The following is a 7398-nucleotide window of genomic DNA, read 5'->3' as shown; positions in this document are numbered from 1 at the left end:
GATAGTTCCAGTAAGACCAGAGAGACAGAGATGGTGGATGTGCTCTGGAAGGGACTGGGGAGGAGGAGAGAGTCCAACCTGTCCAGGGTCACACAGGCAGCCTGTACAGATGTGCATTTGGGATGCATTGGGTACCTGTATGTGTACATGCAGACACAAAATACATATATGTGTTATGTATATATGTGCATGCACACGGGTATATCCATTGTTGTCTCTGACATAGAATGGAAGCTTTCTCGGGGCAGGCACAGTACTTTTGACTCCAGCACTTAGCACAGCGCTGGCATAGAGAAGGGGATTAACAGCTGGCAGCTCTTTCCATCCAGAGCACACACCCCTAAAATGGCTTCTGACTTGGTCAGCCCTCTCCCAGCTGCTGGTGGCCTAGTCCTCAGTAGCCAGATTCTTAGGCTCCAAACCCCTCTGGATCCCATGGTAGGTCACACCCAGGGAATTGTAATCACAGGCTCTCCTTTGTTATCCCCGGGCACTAGGGCAATAATAGGAACCCCTCCTCCCTAGCTGAATTTCCCCCTCTCAGCTCCTGAGCATCCCAAGCTTATGGCAAACACAGTTGGAGGTAAGCAATGCACAAAGTCATTCCGGGAGGCCCAACCAACTATTGAAGCGGCACAGACTCTAGGTGGCTTCTGCTGGTCCCAGGATACCAGAAAGAAGAGAGCAGAGCAGCCGCCTGGGTGATGGTGGGGACAGCTGCAGACCAAGCAGATCCTCTCCTCAGGGGCAGAGGCTCTTATAGGGTCCCTGCTGGGCTTCCTCGAAGGGCCCTGAGGTAACTAAGGAAGCCAGTGGCTGCCAGCTGAATCCTTTCCCGGGGGTGAAGCAGGAGCAAGAAGGCTGGCCTTACCTCCCTCCCTTTCTGTTCACACCCAAGTCACCAATTATAAAGGCAGCTGGGTGGCAACAGCACCAGGCCTGGAGTCAGGAAGGCTCATGTTCCTGAGTTCAAATCCGGATTCAGACACTTACTAGCTGTGTGACCTGGGCAAGGCATTTAACCCTGTCTGCCTCAGTTTCCTTATCTGTAAAATGAACCGGGGAAGGAAATGGCAAACCACTCCGGTGTCTCTGCCAAGAAAACCCTAAATGGGGTCACAAAGAGTCGGACAGGACTCAACAACACTGATTATAGCTGATACATGCCAACCACCAGCCCCTAGCTCAGCAAACTGTCACTCCAGGTAAATCCTCTGACAGATGCCTGGGGTGCTAAGGCTGTGTTAATAGATGGGTGTGTGCTGGATACTAGAGGATACCACCCATTGTGTGGGAAGCTTCATTTACCCACTTACTGGGAGGAACTGGGTCTTTTAGAGCACCTGGCTGTCAATCACCCTGGGGCAAAGGAGGGAGGGGAGAGAGGCATTTCCTGAAGAGCGTCAGGGGCTTAAGAAGAATTCTAAAACAAAGAAAGCCCAGACACAGTACTCCCTTCGGAGACCCAGCGCAGTGATTCACAACCATCCTGGCAATTACGTTGTTTATATAGTGTCCAAGCCTACAGCGATCTGATCTCGCCCTCCCTGCTGCCTGGAAGCAGGGCGGGGCAAGAGGAGGCTCACGCAGGGGTCTTACTCGGGGTCACCCAGCTAGGGGGGAGCAGGCCTGGCTCCAGAACACGGGGCATCGGAGCCCGGTTCATAAAAGAAAATCAAAGCCAAACTGAAAGACGCTTAACAAAGAGAGCGCGAGAGACTAGCCCACGCAGCTGCATCCCGAGGCCGAGGCAGGCACCTGGTCCTCCTGGCCACGCCCGCTCCAGTGATGGGGAGGAGACAGCAGCAGCAACCGCACAGCACCCCGGGCGGGATGGGGGGTGGGGGAGGGGTGTTAAACCTCCTTCCGGCCCATTCCTTTTTTGGCTTAACGCCCTCTCTCCCCTCCTGGGTTATCAAAGAAAGTAGAGAGAGGAGCGGATTGGGACTGGGATTTTACCATCGGCCAACTGCCCAGAGCCCTCTGTGGTTAAAGGATTTGCCCTGGGTCAGACAGCCCGGATGAGCCACGGACTTGAATCCCGGTCTTCTGGCTGCTACGCTGCCTCTCAGTTCTTCTTCCCCCTCTCTCCCGCCGCACCCGGGGCAGGGGATTTTCGCCTGCCCAGTCCCCAATGCTAGGGAGTTTTGTATATCCAATGCGAGAGCAGAGATACATCTGCAGACAGGCCGAGAGAAGCGGCAAAGAAGTGTTTCTAAGGAGCATGACCCCTGGCCGCAGAGAGGAGAGTCTAGGGATAGATTCTAGGGAGAGCTAGTCCCAACAGTGGAGAGTCAGACTGGAGAGAAGCGCAGATGTTGGCGGGAGAGAAGTCCAAGATGTGACTCCCAGGGAGAAACTCCACAGAGAATGCAGGGGGAAGGAAAATACACCAAGACCGCCCAGACGCCCTCCCCCGAGGCATCTCTCCAGTGACACATCAGAGCTGCACCAGGGCTCCCTCCCGTGACCCTGGACCCGTACCCCAGCCTCACTGGCTCCAGCTTTATCTGTCTCCCCACCTTTCCTACCCACGCCCACACTAGGGACTGTAACCCCGGCGTCGTGGGGAGTTCTGGAATGCCGGGACCCTCGCTTCCTTGTGCCTGGGCTTTTAGTCTTGCGGTCACATAAGCCTGATGTCCCACCCACCTGCCAAGACTTTCACCTGAGACTTTCTTAGATGGTCTGTCCTGCTCAAGCCAGTTGGTCCAGTTTATGGGCCTACAAAAGCCTCATTCTGGCCCATCCACCAGCCTCTAGATCTGGGTAGGGAAACTGACCTCCAAGCTGAGCCGGAGAAGCAGATACACTTACCTGGGGGAAGAGTTGGAAAGAGCTGGGGAGGGGGGAGGGGAGTGCAGTCGGTTTGTAGCAAAGAGAGGGGCAAGAGTAGGGGATTATAGGCGCCCCCCCCCAACTTGGCTGGAGCAGGGCTCTTAACTCTGGGCCATGAACGTTCCTTATTTTGGGGTTTGGTTTGGTTTTGCCTAGGCAATGGGGTTAAGTGACTTGCCCAGGGTCACACAGCTAGTAAGTTTCCGTGTCTGAGGCTGAATTTGAACTCAGGTCCTCCTGACTCCAGGGCTGGTGCTCTATCCACTGCACCACCTAGCTGCCCTGAACTTGGCTTTTCCCCCTCATATTTTGATAACTGTATTTCAACATAATTGGTCTCCTTTCTATTCCCTACCTCACAGGGTTGTTACAAAACAACAGTAAGAGGAGGAAAACAAGTTAGATGTTAAGCCCAAGGTCACAGAGCTGTAAAGTGCCTGATCTGGGATTTGAACTCGAATCTTCCTGACTCCAGGCCCACAGCTCCATCCACTGCACCAACCTTGCTGGGTGTTGTTACGAAGATCTACTGTGGTCATGCATGTGAAACACTGTTAGAAATGTGAGCCCCCAGAGCAGAGGTGTGAGGCCTAGACCTGGTTACTTGCTTTATAGTATCAGATGAATGGCTGGTCCTAATGGACCTCAAGAGCCCTGCTGATGGTCCAAGGTTAGAGTAGGGCTTGGGCCCGGTCTAACCTGATGGGCAATCACCTGAACTAGTGACCAATCCTGTGATTTCAAAAGTCCCTTTGCTCCCCTCCCCTCCTCTCTCCCTTGTCCCATCTGGGACAAAGTTCACAAAACAACAGGAGTATGGATGGAGAGGGAGGTCAAGGCAGCAACAAGTCTCTTTTCAGGGGACAGGGGCTCCACCATGCTTCAACTACCCCTCGACCTGGAGGTTCTTCATTGTCCTCGAGTAAACTTGTGAAAACACTGGGGATTCCACATTTACATGGTGTCTAAATTCATGCTCTCCCTCTCACAATTACAGTCAGGCTTCCTCATTCCCAGACTGGTCTCCAAAGATATTTCTGAAGTCTGACTCTGAAAAGTGAGGAAGGGGTGATGGGTGGGGCAGGACTCCACCTGGTTGAGTTAGGAAGAGCCAGGTAGCAGCTCAGAGGGAGGTGGTAACTAGGAATTCCTCCCCACGCATCGAATTGTGCTGTCCAGGGACAATGGGCTCTGTCTCTCTCCTAAGTCTGATTAGAATTTTGTTCCTTGCTTCCATGACACTCTCTCTCCATCTCATCCTCTGCTGGCCCCTTCTTTTGCCTTCAATCTTTCCCAACATCAGGGTCTTTTCCAATGAGTCCCATTTTCTCATTATGTGGCCAAAGTATTTAAACTTCAGCTTCAGGATTTGATTTTCCAGTGAATGGTCTAAATTAATTTTTTTTTAACTATTGACTAATTTGATCTCCTACTGTCCAAAGGACTCTCAGAAGTTTTCTCCAGCACCACAATTCAAAAGCATCAATTCTGAAGCTCTCAGCTTTCCTTATAGTCCACCTCTCACAGCCATACACTGCTATTGGAAAAACCATATATTTGACTATATGGACTTTTGTTGGCAAGATGGTGTCTGCTTTTTAGTCTGTCCAGATTTGCCACAGCTTTCCTTCCAAGGAACAAGCATCTTGTAATTTCGTGGCTGCAGTCGCCATCTGCAGTGATCTTTGAGCCCAAAAATATAAAATCTGACACAGCTTCCATTTCTTCTCCCTCTATTTGCCAGGAAATGATGGGACCAGACACCAAGATCTTAGTTTTTGTGTTTTTTTTTAATGTAAAACCTCAGGCCACTTTTACTCTCCTCTTTCACCCTCATCAAGAGGTTTCTTGGTTCCTCTTCACTTTCTCCCATTAGAGATCAGAGTAGTGTAGTCTGCATATCTGAGACTGCTGATATTTCTCCCAGCAACCTTACTTCTGGCTTTGGATTTCTCCAGCTTGGCATTTCACATGATGTACTTTGCATATAAGTTAAATAAATAAAGTGACCATATGTAGCCTTGCTCTTTTTTTCTGATCTTAAACCAATCAGTTGTTCCATGTTTGGTTCTGTTGCTTCTTGACCCAAATATAGGCTCCCCAGGAGACAAGTAAGATGATCTGGCACTCCCATCTCTTAGAGGACATTCCACATTTTATTGTGATCCATAGTCAAAGGCTTTAGTGGAGCCAATGAAGCTGAAGTAGATGGTCCTCCCCCACCCCCCCAACTCCCTTGCTTTTGCTATAATCTAACAAATGTTGGCAATTTGATCTCTGGTTCCTCTTCCTCTTTGAAAAGCAGCCTGCTCTTCTGGCAATTCTTGGTTCCCATGTTGCTGGAGCCTAGCTTGCAGAATCTTAAGCATGACCTTGCTGTCGTGTGAGATGAAAGAGATTGTTCAGTGATTTGAGCATTCCTTGGCATTGTCCTTCTTTAGGACTGGGATGTTAACTGGTCTTTTCCAATCCAGTGACCACTGCTGAGTTTCCCAAATCTGCTGGCGTATTGAGTGCAGCACTTTGACAGCCTCATCTTTCAGGGTTTTAAATAGCTCATCAGGAATGTCATCACTTCTGCTAGTCTTATATTAGCCATGCTTCCTAAGGTCCACTTGACTTCATTCTCCAGGGTGTCTGGCTCTAGATCAGTAACCACACCATCATGGTTATTGGTGACATATCTGTAATCTTCCCCGTATAATCCTTTTGCATATTCTGGCCACTTCTTCTTAATCTCTTCTGCTTCTGTTAAGTCCCTAACATTTTTTCTTTTATCATGCTCATTTTTGTGTAAAACATTCCCTTGATATCTCAAATTGACTGGAAACCAGAAGCCAATAAGGGAGAATTACAAGAAGGAAGCAGTCTTAGGCCTTGGGTGTGTGCTCTGTGTGTGTGTGTGTGTGTATGTGTACACACCCATGCATACATGCTCAAGGACTGGGGCATCTCTAGGTCTTCGAAGAGGGTGGCAGCCTTCCCGACCATCAGACCCTGATGGGGCCTCATCCATCAATGACACTGGGAGGACAGGGCCCGAAGTTCAGGAACCAGAGAGGTCCCTTCTGGTCACATCCACACTCTGCTCCATGCTCTTTAAGTGAGAGCAGCCCACGGCACTGGAGCCTTGGGAAAACCAGACTCAGCTGGTGTTTTCCCACCTGACAGTTTAGAATCAGCTGCCTCTGCCTAGGAGGCCGTGAGGTCTTGGCTCGTGGCCTGGCAGGAGAAGAGCAACCTCCCCCCCAACACACACACACATACACACACACACACACACACACACACACACACACACACACACACACACACACACACACACACACACACACACACACACACACACCCCTCCCCCCAGGAAGGAGAGGCCTGGGAGCAGATCTTGCTTCATCAGCATATTCCCCGTCTGCAGCACGCAGCACACTACACATGTCCTCCTCATGGCAGACAGAGGATATCTGGGGCCCCCATACAAAGTGGTGCAATACTTGTCTGCCCTTAGAAATAATCAGCTTTCTGCCCCATGCCCTACCCCCTCCATCAGGTTGCTTGCCTACCACATCAGACACATTTTACAGATTTGAAAACTGAGTGACATCCAGTCTCCAAAGGACTCCAGATCTCCAGATTCCTCTTTGCTGTATGAGTTTGGGGGGCTGGTGGACAAGCTCACAAGGCAGGAAACAGCAATCTGCACAAACTGGAGCACGAGGCCAACGGATGAAATTCCATCTGGCTAAATGTCAAGCCTCGATCCTGTACGTCACACGGGCAGGCAGGGGACCGCAGGCATCGTTCTGATAAAGATCTGGCGGTCTGGATGAAGACCAAGCCCGCTAGGAAGGTGGGTCTGTGCTGCAGTAGCAGGGCCAGAAGCCACAGGGTCATTGATGTAATGAGGGTGTTCAGGGGCTGGTTCCAAGGTGTGGACCACACTATTGCAAAATGTCCATCACAGCCTGAGAGCCGGAAGGGACCATAACGAGCTAGAGTTTACAACGTAGGAAGGCTTGCTGTGTTTGCCAAGATGATCTTACCCGAGCCTCACAACCCCGCAGGAGGTAGGTGCTCTTATGATCCCAATTTTTACAAATGAGGAAACTGAGGTAGGCAGTAGTTAAGGGACTTGCCCAGGGTCACAGCTAGTGTTTGAGGCTGGATTTGAACTCAGATCTTGCTAATTCTCCAAACCAGCACTGCAGTGCCCACAGGCTACTCATCTACGAACTGGACCATTTAGCGTAACCCTCTCATGACTTCACAGATGAAGAAACTGAGGTCCAGGGAGGCTGACTCTCAAGTAGGATGGGACAGCAACAGGATTCATGCCCACATGCAAGCCACTGGAATGCTTGACAGGAGTCCAAGCAGTCTGAGCCCTGACCCAAAGGCACACTGAGGTGACCTTGTGCCCATGCACCTGGCCCCCAAAAGCAGTGCCCAGGACAGTGAGGACATTACTGAATCTGCTGCTGCTGCTGAACCACAGAACAGCCGGGTGGACAGAGCCCCTGAGACACAACCACCCTGACACCAACTTGGGTTCGAATCCTCCAA

This window comes from Phascolarctos cinereus, unplaced genomic scaffold, assembly GCF_003287225.1.
Source record: "Phascolarctos cinereus isolate Bilbo 61053 unplaced genomic scaffold, phaCin_HiC Scaffold_1;HRSCAF=81, whole genome shotgun sequence".
NCBI lineage: Eukaryota > Metazoa > Chordata > Mammalia > Diprotodontia > Phascolarctidae > Phascolarctos > Phascolarctos cinereus.
This window is presented reverse-complemented; position numbering follows the sequence as displayed.